At 39.6% G+C, this 12,450-nt stretch overlaps 1 long non-coding RNA gene across 2 annotated transcripts in view; it reads right to left on the bottom strand.

Annotated features, from left to right (window-relative positions):
• The window catches only part of LOC109025896 (uncharacterized), a 193,737-nt gene that overhangs the window by 149,102 nt on the left and 32,185 nt on the right, over positions 1-12,450 (bottom strand). The gene's annotated exons all lie outside the window — the stretch shown is intronic.

Raw genomic sequence — 12,450 nt, 5'->3', positions numbered from 1 at the left:
AAAATATTGATGTATATTGATGTTGGTGGAACATATTCTGCACCAACAATAATAGCAATGTGACATAGAGTTTATAATGCATGTAGAATTAAAATTCAGGGGAACAATAGCACAAAAATAGTCCCTGACAAATGCAAGTAAAGTGTTCTGAGGTTTTAGAATTACTGGAGAAAATATAAAATCAATATTTTTTGTTATGCAGAATGCAAATTAGATAGTTTGTATTTCTGTGGGGTCAGTGGTGATATCCCCTTTACCATTTTTTGTTGTGTCTATTTGATTCTTCTTTCTCTTCTTTATTAGTCTAGCTAGTGGTCTCTCTCTTTTGTTATTTTTATTTATTTATTTATTTATTTATTCAAAAAACCATCTCCTGGATTCGTTTTTTTTTTTTTTGGAGTGTTTTTTTGGTCTCTATCTCCTTCAATTCTTCCCTGATCTCAGTTATTTCTTGTCTTCTGCTAGCTTTTGGATTGGTTTGCTTTTGCCTCTCTAGCTCTTTTAATTGTGATGTTAGGGTGTCGATTTGAGATCTTTCCAGCTTTCTGATATGGGCATTTAGTGCTGTAAATTTCCCTCTTAACACTGCTTTAGCTATGTCCCAGAGATTCTGGTATGTTGTCTCTTTGTTCTCATTGGTTTCAAAGAACTTCTTGATTTCTGTGTTAATTTCAACATTTACCCAGGGGTCATTCAGAAGCAGGTTGTTCAATTTCCATGAACTTGTGTGGTTTTGGGTGAGTTTCTTAATCCTGAGTTCTAATTTGATTGCACTGTGGTCTCAGAACCTAGCAATACCATTCAGGACATTGGCATGGACAAAGACTTCATGACAAAAATGCCAAAAGCAATTGCAGCAAAAGCCAAAATTGACAAATGGGATCTAATTAAACTAAAGCACTTCTACACAGCAAAAGAAACTATCATCAGAGTGAACAGGCAACCTACAGAATGGGAGAAAATTTTTGCAATCTACTCATCTGACAAAGGGCTAATATCCAGAATCTACAAGGAACTTAAACATATTTACAAGAAAAAAACAAACAACCCCATCAAAAAGTGGGCAAAGGATATGAACAGACACTTCTCAAAAGAAGACATTTAGCAGCCAACAAACATGAAAAAAAGCTCAACATCACTGATCATCAGAGAAATGCAAATCAAAACCACAATGAGATGCCATCTCGTGCCAGTCAGAATGGCAATTATGAAAAAGTCAGGAAACAATAGATGCTGGTGAGGCTGTGGAGAAACAAGAATGCTTTTACACTATCGGTGGGAATGTAAATTAGTTGAACCATTGTGGAAGACAGTATGGTGATTCCTCAAGGATCTAGAACTAGAAATACCATTTGACCCAGCAATCCCATTACTGGGTATATACCCAAAGGAATATAAGTCATTCTACTACAAAGGCACATGCAGATGTATGTTTACTGCAGCACTACTTACAATAGGAAAGACATGGAACCAACCCAAATGCCCATCAATGATAGACTGGATAAATAAAATGTGGTACATTTATACTACGGAATACTATGCAACCATAAAAAGGAATGAGTTAATGTCCTTTGCAGGGACATGGATGAAGCTGGAAGCCATCATCCTCAGCAAACTAATACAGGAAGAGAAAATCAAACACCACACGTTCTCACTCATAAGTGGGAGTTGAGTATTGAGAGCACATGGACACAGGGAGGGGAACAACACTCATCAGGGCCTGTTGGGGGGTGGGGGGTTGAGGGAAGGGGACTTAGAGGATGGGTCAATAGGTGCAGCAAACAACAATGGCACACGTATCCCTGTGTAACAAACCTGCACGTTCTGCATGTGTCCTGTTTTTTTCAGAAGAATTTTTTTTAAAGTGCAAATTAGAATATCTAAGGTAAATTCTTAAATAAAAGTAAAACAATGCATAAATAATAAGTTAAAAAAGGAATAATAAAAATATCTGATTAATCTAGAAAAAGATAAAAGGGAACATAAAAATGGTAATATAAAAACAAATAGTAAGATGATAGTTAAGAAACCAGATACATTAAATATAAATGGATTAAATAGTCTATATAAAATAGTACAATTTTTAGAGATGGTTAAAGAAGAAAAATTTGGTAAGTTGGGCATTATTAATATTAAAAAGAAAGAAAAACTTTTGCTCTGCAAAAGCTCATGTGAAGAGAATAGAAAGACAAATTATAGCCTGGTTGAAAATATTTGCAAACTATACATTTGACAAAGGACTAATATCTAGACTGTGTAAGGAATTCAACTAGTTAAATATGGAAAATGAGCAAAATACCTGAACAGAAATTTCACCAAAGAGGCTCTGCAGCTGGCAAATGAGCCCAGGAAATGATTTTTGGTACCATCAGCCACCAAGGAAATTCAAACTAAAACCACAATGAGACACCACTACAAATTTATCAGAATACGTAATTTTTAAAAAATGTGATGGTGCTGGCCCTGGGTGGTGGCTCACGCCTATAATCCCAGCACTTTGGGAGGCTGAGGCAGGCGGATCACGAGGTCAGGAGATCGAGACCATCCTGGCTAACGTGGTGAAATCCCATCTCTATTAAAAAATACAAAAAAATTAGCCGCGCATGGTGGTGTGTGCCTGTAGTCCCAGTTACTCGGGAGGCTGAGGCAGGAGAATGGCCTGAACCCGGGAAGCGGAGCTTGCAGTGAGCCGAGATCGCGCCACTGCACTCCAGTCTGGGCGACAGAGTAAGACTCCATCTCAAAAAAAAAAAAAAAAAAAAAAATTGTGTGACAGTGCCAAATATTGGTGAGAATGGGGAGAAGCTGGACCCCTCATACATCCTTGTTGGGAATATAATATGGTCCAGTCACTAAAAAATGGTTTCTCAATTTCTTATAAAATTAATCACGCAATTAACACACAATCCAGCAGTAGCTCTCTTGAGAATAAAATGAAATAAATCTTATGCACACACAAAAACAGTATGTGAATGTTCATAGCAGTTTTATTTGTTGTCACCAAGAACTGGAAAGTCAGGATGCTCTTAAACAGGCCAATGGTTAAACAAACTGTTACATGTATACCATTAAATACTGATCAGCAGTAAAAAGGAATAGACTACTGATACATCCAACAACTGGATGAATCTCCATGAAATTTTTCTGAGTACAAAAATGCCAAATCAAAAATGTTACATACTGTGTGATTCTCTTTATTTAACTTTGTGAAGTGACAGCATTTAAAAAAATGAGGAATAGATACGTTATGTCTAGGGCTTAGGGGAGGCAGCAAGGTGAGCATGAGGAAGGTGTGTTTGGTAATAAATGAGCCGTGCAAAGGAATCTCAAGGCAATTGAATGGTTTAACATCTTGACTGTGGTGGTGGATACAAAATCCTATAATTATGATAAAATTGTACAGAACTAAATACACACACCCAAACAAATGACTACAAGTCAAACTGGAGAAATAGTAATAAGATCAGTAGATTGTATTCCGGTTTTGACATATTACTATACTTTTGCCAAATGTTACCATTGAAGGGAACTTGGCAAATCGTACAGAGGATCTCTCTATATTATTATTATTTTTTTTGCAGCTGCATGTGAATTTACAATGATCTTAATAAAATTGCAGCTACAAAATCAAGTAAGAATAAATGTCATGAAATATGTACCTTCACATTGAGGAGTACACAGTATCGTTGCTATAATCCATATAGTTACTATAAATTAAAGAATAACAATATAAATGGAGGGATACACCATGTTCATTGACAGGAGAAACCCATATTGCAAAGATGTTATTTCTCCCCAAATTGTTATACTCAATGCAATCTCAATCACAATCCCAGCTAGTTGTTTCAAAAAATTGACTCACTGATGCTAAAATGTTTAAAAAATGCAAAGTGCAAAAATAACAGGCAATCTTGATGAGCAGAAAGATTATTCTGCAATATCAGATGTCAAGACTTATAAAAATAAAATACATAACACTTTTTATAATGGTGCAGAAAAAGACAAATGAAATGGACAAAATAAAGGGTCAAGAAACAGATGCATAATATAGTCATCTATTATATGACAAAGGTGGCACCCTCATGTAGTGTATATAAATTTTTATATTCAATACATTATATGAAATCAATTGGTTACCATACAGAAAAAAGTAATGAATTTTTGATCCCTACCTCTAAGTTTACACAAAAATGAGTTTCAGGTGGATTGTTTATGCACATATGAACAGCAAAACAATAATACTTTAAGAATAAAACTTATCTTCATGAATTTCTGTCAGGAAAATATTTTTTAAATAGGGAATAAAACTGCTTTTTTCTTTTGGAGATGGAGTCTCACTGTGTCACCCAGGCTGGAGTGCAGTGGCGTGATCTCGGCTCACTGCAACCTCCGCCTCCCGGGTTCAAGTGATTCTCCCACCTCAGCCTCCTGAACAGCTGGGATTACAGGCTCCTGCCATCATGCCTGGTTAATTTTTGTATTTTTCTAGAGACGGGGTTTCACCATGTTGGCCAGGCTGTTCTTGAACTCCTGACCTCAGGTGACCTGCCCGCCTTGGCCTCCCAAAGTGCTGGGATTACAGGCTTGAGCCCCCATGCCTGGCCAAAAGTGCTGTTTTTAAAGAAAGAGTTGATAAATATGAGGACATTAAAATTGAGAATATACATTTAGCAGAGGACACTGTTAGGAGAATGAAAAGACTAGCACATAGAGCAGAGATTATATATGATAGATATATCTAATAAAGTACATTTTTCCAAAATATATCATGGACACCTTCAAAGAGTTCACTGACTTAAACAATCACTTCACAGAATAGCAGATGCAAGGGCCATCAAATTGTGAAAACGTGCTAAAATCTATTAATGATCTGGGGAATGCAAACCAATATCACAACAATAGTGGTTATATTGTTTGTGAAAATGGCCGTATTAATTTATATCTCTGCAGGTATGTTCCTTTGCAAGGAGTTTTTGCCCCTCCTTCCATGAAAAGGTAACATTTATTTCCACAAATATAACATATTTAAATACAAAACTGTAGAAACTCTTGAACCTGGAATGGCCTTGCCACTTGCTTTTACCATTAGAATGTGAAAGAAGTGATGTTATGTGCCTCCTTGGAATGTTGCTGTCTCCATGCAAAGATGCCCAGGTTAGCCTCCTTAAGGAAAAGAGAGCAATATGGACAGGGAGGCAGAGCCAGCAACCAATACCAAATGTCAAACCTGGGAGTGTGGCCATGGTGAACTATCCAGTACCAATTTAGCCCTTAGATAACTAGAGCAGCATAAATGACCCCTGGAAGGATTAGCAGAGAAACTCCCCAGCTGACCCAAATCAGATTGCTGACCCGTGTAATTGCACAATGTAGGAAGATGGTTTTGATTTTAAGCCTGTAAGTTTTCGTATCGTTTGTTACACAGCATTCACTAACTGAAACAATGATATAACTCTACACACCCACCAGAGTAGCTAAAATGAAACATAGAGGCAATAAAAATATTTCGCACAGTTCAGAGCAACTGAAATGCTTATACTCTGTTGCCGGAAGTGTAAACTGGCACAATTCTTTTGGAACACCACTGGCAGTATCTACCAAGTTTTAAAAAAAGTAAATGGTGATACATTCCTGTATTACACAGCCATGAGAGCAAAGAACCACAGCTATACACAACTACCTGGATTGGTATCACAACCACGATGCTAAGTTCCTAGGAAAGAACTAAACCAAGCTACGTGGAGACAAGAGTCTCTGCTTTCCTGGCAGTTTTAATGTTTTGCTTTCTCCATGCGTTTTTCCCCTTATTGGAGATTATTCTGCAGAGAAAGAGCAGCTGCTAGACAGAAACTTAGACAAAGCTTCCCTCAGGCTTCCCTCCCCTCCTCCCTCATCAAATATGTATTATGGTGCAATGTGCCAGCCTCAGAGAGGGGTCCTGCAACAATATGAAAATTAATTTTATTTCCTTCTCAATGAACTCTGTGGAAAATTCTGTGAGATTAGACAAATGAACCAAAAAAAAATCTAAAATGGACTTCTAAGTTGGAGTGAGCCATGGAGGTCCTAAACAGATATCTACAAATCAATATAGGGAATCCAGGAAGGCTCTGAGCTTCTGATGGGAAATAAACATCTACCAGGTGCTGGGAATGGCAACTATCAGATGGCAGAGAAAACAGCAACAGCAGACACTGAGATGTATGATGCAGTACACTCTGCAGGTCACACTGCCTGCTGGGTGTGGACAAGGAGCACAGGGACCTGGCAAGAGATCAAGCAGCAAAGGTAAGTGGGCACCGGGCCATCCACGTCCTGCAGGAGACAGGGAGCACAGCTGTCATCACTGCTTTCCTGGTGAAGATATGCAGACCCTTTACTCCAAGGGTAAGATGAAATAGTCATTACAAGTGCAGATTTCAGAATTAGAAAGATTTGCTGGCTGTGTGATCAGGGGGAGTCACATTACCTCTCACAGCTTCCATTTCTTTGTCTGTAACATCTGGATGTTAATGATACTTATCTCATAGGTTTGTTAGTAGAATTAGTCCAGAAGAGATATAATCTACTAATGCCGAGAGCCTGGTACATAGTTAGTCCCCGGTAAATAGCAACCGTTATAGTGCCACTGTTTTCAGGCATCTCAGAATGAAGTTTTTCACACCAGATCAAAGGTGCTTGCTGCTCTACTATACCAGAGGCTTCCACAGTTCCTCCAAAGGGCCTCTCGGTCCCAGGCTCGAAAGTCAAGTGTAAGCGTAGGACACGAGACACAGGAATGAGCCCTCTGTTTAGTATTCTGGAGCAATTGAAAGCCCTCTTACCCTCAATCACATTTGCATCAGCATTTCTAAATTGCACATTGTTTTCTGGTGATCCTCACGATTTAAATTTTAATCGTCTTTTTCTTAAAAACAAATGAAAAATAAGAAACAAAAATGAGCTGGAGATACTGCATTTCTCTAAAAGGCTACCACTAATTAAGATGTTGAAAGCAATGTTAACACCATTCCTCACCACTGTGACAAATCTGACAGGTTTACAAATTAGTATTCTGGGACTCTCAAACTGGATGTCCATGTTTTGTCAGATTCTGTGAAGGATCACAAACGTGCTTGGTGATTGCTGCAAGTAATACAATAGCTCACAAAAAACACAGTACACTCTCAGGAAACTGGCCCCTTGGGGAAATATTTTGGGCAACAGAAAATGCTGCCCACTGTCCTCCCCACCACCAACTCTTGCTAAGAAAAGAGGGCATACTCCACAACCGGTGTGTGATGTTCCCCTTCCTGTGTCCATGTACCCTAAAACTCAAAGTATAATAAAAGAGGGCATACTCAGCCATGGAAAAATCAAGGTGGATTTTCAGGGACCCCAAGGTGGCAGAGGCCAAGTAGCCTCCCACTCCTGGGTGTCTTCTATAATCTATACTGGCCTGAGCCAGCAGAGCATAAGAGTCACCCAGCTCTGGCCATTAAAACCCTACTTCTTTTAGTGAAATCTTTCCCTCTAGGGCTTTCCCCCATTAGTCCTGGAGCAACCCTTGGGTGCTGCACACAATGAATCTAAAGCCACTTTCAAACACCAGCCCTTCAACTTCAACAACAGCAGCAGGGAAGCAATCAGAGTTCGTACTTTAACATGGGTCACCTGCTTTCCCATACATAATTTTGTTGTATGCATCATAATAAACATTTTATCAATGGGAAACCTACATTCTCCCTGACTTTGCTAGTGAGACCACTTAGATTCAGAAAGATTAAGTGACTTGCTCCAATTCACATACCTAGTAAGTGGTTGATTTGGGGCATCAGTAATGACCCCAGAACTTGGTTTAAAGTCCTCACCAGTGTAAAATAAGTTCACCACTTTGAAATAAGTTCCAGCTAATTTGTATCCATAAATATAAAGCTTAAATCCCTGAGTTCCATAAGGCAACTGGATCCACTAGGATAGCACCACTCAAAGGAATGCTATTTCAATACAATCACATTCAGCAAAGGTTTGCTGGGCATCTGCTATGGTTTGGATGTGATTTCTCCTTGCCAAAACTCATGTTGAAATTTGATACCCGATGTAGCACTGTTGGGAGGTGGGGCCTAGTGAGAGGTGTTTGGGTCACGGGGACAGATCCCACACGAATAGATGAATGCCATCTTGTGGGAGTGAGTTCTCACTCTTGCAAGGTTGGATTAACTATTGGACAGCTGGTTTAGAAGCAAATTTAAATTCCTAAACTCTCTCTTGCTTCCTTTCATGCCATGTGATGTCTTTGTACACACCCACTTCAGTTCTACTTTCTGCCATGAGTGGCAGCAGCATGAGGCCTTCATTAGATGCAGCTGCTCAGCCTTGGAATTTCCAGTCACTAGAATCATGAGCCAAATAAACCTCTTTTCCTCATAAATTACTCAGCTTCAGGTATTCTGTTACAGCAATATAAATGGACTAAGGCAGCCTCTATTTTGGGCCAGACACTGACCTAAGTACTAGGGATTTAATTAGGAGATACTGACAATGAAACAGGTACAAGCTGAAGGAGAAATATGTCGTTAGAAACATGGTACTTGATAAATCCAAGAGGAAAAGAGTGATTCCCCTAGAGAGGTGATACTCCCACAAGAGTCATGAGCACTGTCCTGAGGATATGGGGCATGAGACTATAGGGAGGACCCCACTGGTGCTGTGACTTTGCTGATCTGTAGCCCTCCCAGAGTGTGTCAATGCATATGGATGTCATTACCAGAAGTTTCTTGATACCATTTACATTTGTCAGTTCAACCAGGCCTTCATGTGTGGGTCCATAAAAAACTTATATCAGATATTGCTGTTATTACACTGTGTTGTAGTTAGAACTTGAGTTCCTTATCGCTATCATGACTGGGTTCCTAAAGGATGGAAATCATGTCATATTCATAGCTAGTAGCCTGCTGCAACACAGGGGCTGTCAGGAAAGAAGTGCTTGGTAAATATTTGATACAAAACAAATCCTGAAGTGTTTCCTAAGCCATTACACAACACATTAGTAACAATTTGAAGCCCCATTAAATAACACTTTCTGTTGAATAAAATTCATTTGAATCAAAAATGATTGTTTTGGCAGTTATGAGGAAAAAACTGCACTTGTTAAGGCCAAGTTACTAATTCTCCCAATGTCTGTGCTAGAGATTCAAATCATTTGGTCTTCTTATTAGGGCCCTTCCAGGATATTTGGAACCCAAGATGAAGGTGAAACCACATAGCACAGGGTGCTCCAAATATGTACTTTTACAGCAAATAAGCTATTTAGGATAGTTTCTCATTTTATTATGTGCTGTAGCTGCAACTGGGCTTGCTGAATTGCCATTTCCCACTGGAAAGGAATAATTCCAGAGGCAATTCTGAAAGGTCATTCCTGCCAGGGAATTTTTGATAAATTGTCTGACATAAACTCAATGTTAGATGACAATGTTTTTCTCTTCTTTTCTCTCTTTTTATCTTTTCTTATCCTCCCTCTCATTTCCCTTCTTTCCTTTTTCTTCTTAATATGAAGACATTCTGTGTTGGTAAATTTAGCACGTAGGTAACAATGGAATAGAGAGATTCAGGTTGAATTTCAATAACATCTAGGACATCATCAGAGGTGTCAGCTTCAAGGAGAATTTAGAAAGTGGAACCAGATATAACTATAAGCATACCTTTTCTCACCATTGTCCCTTTCCTGTGTGTAGGTCATTCTTCCCCTGGGTCCCAAGGTAAAGACTTGTAATCCTAGCACTTATAGTAGTAATACTAACATTCAGCACACTTCAGATTCAACTATGAGCTGAGAAAGTTTTACCCATTATTTCATTTAAATTCTATTAATCATGCAGTTAATTGGTTTATTACTACATTTCAGAGCGATATAAAGAGGCTTAGAGAAGTGAGCTATTTCACAGTAACATTGATAGCAATAAAGTAATATTCATCCCAGGCCTGTGTGCTTCCAAAAACCTGTGCATTTAGTCCTGTCTTGTTTCTCCATAACACACAGTATTCTGTATCTGATGATGTCTGTTGAGGGCACAGGTCATGTCTTTGTTCTGCCTTATAGATGCCTGCATAGTGCACCAACAACAGATGCTCAACATGGGTTTATTGGAAGAAGGAATAAACAAATGAATAAACAAGTGTGTGAAACCACTGTTGCCTCAATAAGTCATTTATTCAACATTCCTTGAGTATTTTATCATGAGCTAGACCAGAGTTCCTTAGAAGCAGAGCCTGAGACAGGGATTTGCATGATTTATTGAGGAAATGATCTCAGGAGAAAGGGGATGAAGGAAGGATGACAGAGTAGGGCAAAGATAGGCAAAGATGTGGTCTCAGCTGGAGACTGACTTCAGCCTGATCCCATGGGGAGTTCTTGTGTGTGAATTGTATTGCAGAGTGCAATTAGGCAAAAAGCCAGACTTTTATCACTTAGTCATTAGCTGTGAGCTGTCCATAGGGGAGGGGCCACAAACTCCCAATCAGGCAGCTTCTAATAGCTAAGAGTGATTCTCTGGAGAAAGGGGCAGCTGTGAGCCATTAGCAGCCAACACGCAAAGGAGCTGAGGGTAGGTGACCAGTGGCTGGCGAGAGAGTGGAGTGATTGAGGGATCAAGAGGAACCAACAGCATCTCCCAAAGCAGACATTATTAGAGCTCTACAGCCATTTCTACAGGGGATTCCCAGTTAGTATGTGCTTTCATTGCCTACATCCCACTTCATCACTGCCCCTCAGGGCCTGTCTTAAGACAGGCCTCCCCATGAAGTCTCCCTGGACAACTCCAACCACATGGATCTCTTTCAGAAATCCTACAGTACCTCTCTGAAACACGTGGTCATATAGTTAACCACTGCCTTTAAATGCCTTCAGATTGTTGTGCATGCATGTATCTGTTTCCTTATTAAACTTGGAAGCTCTTCCAAGGCATGGATTGTGGCATCAAATGGTAAGCCTCTATCCAGCAGACTTGCTGCCCTCAGTCCAGTGCCCTACATGCTGTGAGCGATACAGCAGAAGGCACGGATCCTGTACAGTAATAAATAGTAACGACAGACTGAATAGTGACTCATAAACATGTAAAATTGCCATCCTTTCTATTTGTCAGGCAATGTGTTCATCCTGTATCGCAGGAAATCCGGAGAGAGTCTCCCTGGCAGTGATTTTATGGCTCTCTGTGATTCTTATGGCCTTTTCCATGGGCCTCTTACCCCATGGTCACCAAATGGCTACTATTGCTTCCCCAGACATCACATTTACATCCAAAAAGGAAGAGTTGTTGCCAGCTACATGTGTCCCTGTTATCAGACAAAGTAAAATATTTCTCAGAAGAGACCAGAAATCTTTCATTCCTACGATACGGCCACAATTGTGTTATAGGGTTATCCTTTTTTAGCAAAGAGTTTTGGCAAAATATGCATTTAATTTTCTCAGATGGTAGAGTACAGTGGGATGAATTGCAACAAGAGAGAAGAGGAGTTGGGAATGTCTGTCAGGTCAGCACACAGATGTCACCTGCTACATGCAGCTACTAACTTACCTCCATTTCATAGATGAGAAAACTGAGGAGGTAATTGTCCAAGAACAGATTCACAATGAGTCCAGTATTCTTGCTGAACTCTGACTGTGCAGTCTGCACCGTTGACTACTGTGCTTTACTACTTCTTCAGTTACTGCATCTTGTACCTCATTCCTATCTCAAAATGCCACCTCCAGGATGGGGGTAATTTAGAACACTAACTTAGAGCATTCATCAATAAAGGTGAACGTGAAAAATTTCTAAATCCTGGATTGCTGTTGATTTCCAGTGAAGACTAGAGGTGAGAAAGCTGGGCCTAAGCTAATTTGGAAGAGGTCATCATGAGTACAAAATTAATGGCTGAACACTGTTAAACAGAAAAACAGGCAGATGTGTGGCGCCCTCAATGCTTACTACAGAAAAACGGTTATCCAGCAATTTTCTTTTCCTTTGGCCTGGGAAAAATAACCATTATTTTAGTTGATAGCAGAACACCTAGGTAAGTTTTGCACATCATTGTTTTTATAGTTCAAACCTTCCTGTCTTAGACGATTCATTACTTTTGATGTTGTTTTCTAAATTTCTGCTGCAAGGAAGACAGTTGGCAGAATGTCTCTTGGCAGAAGGAAGAGTATAAATGTGAAGCTCATAAAAGAAAGGAGTCCGAGGCATTCATCTTCTAATGTGGAGATAGGTGCAACTTCCAGGACACAAGCCGGCACAATACAGACAAGGTGTGTTGGCGGTTCACACTGTGTGGGCTGGAGTTGGCTCATACTGACTCATAAGAGCTGATTGCTAGCCTTTCTTCCCAACTCTGAATGCAGGGGCATCACATTGACAGCTTGAAATCATCCATAGTGGGAGTATTTAAACCACACTACATTTAGACCATACATTGACAAAACACTGCACATAA

Source organism: Gorilla gorilla, chromosome 11 (assembly GCF_029281585.2).
Source record: "Gorilla gorilla gorilla isolate KB3781 chromosome 11, NHGRI_mGorGor1-v2.1_pri, whole genome shotgun sequence".
In the NCBI taxonomy this organism is placed as follows: Eukaryota; Metazoa; Chordata; class Mammalia; order Primates; family Hominidae; genus Gorilla; species Gorilla gorilla.
The sequence above is the reverse complement of the archived record's forward strand: the minus strand, read 5'-3'. Positions and strand labels throughout refer to the sequence as shown.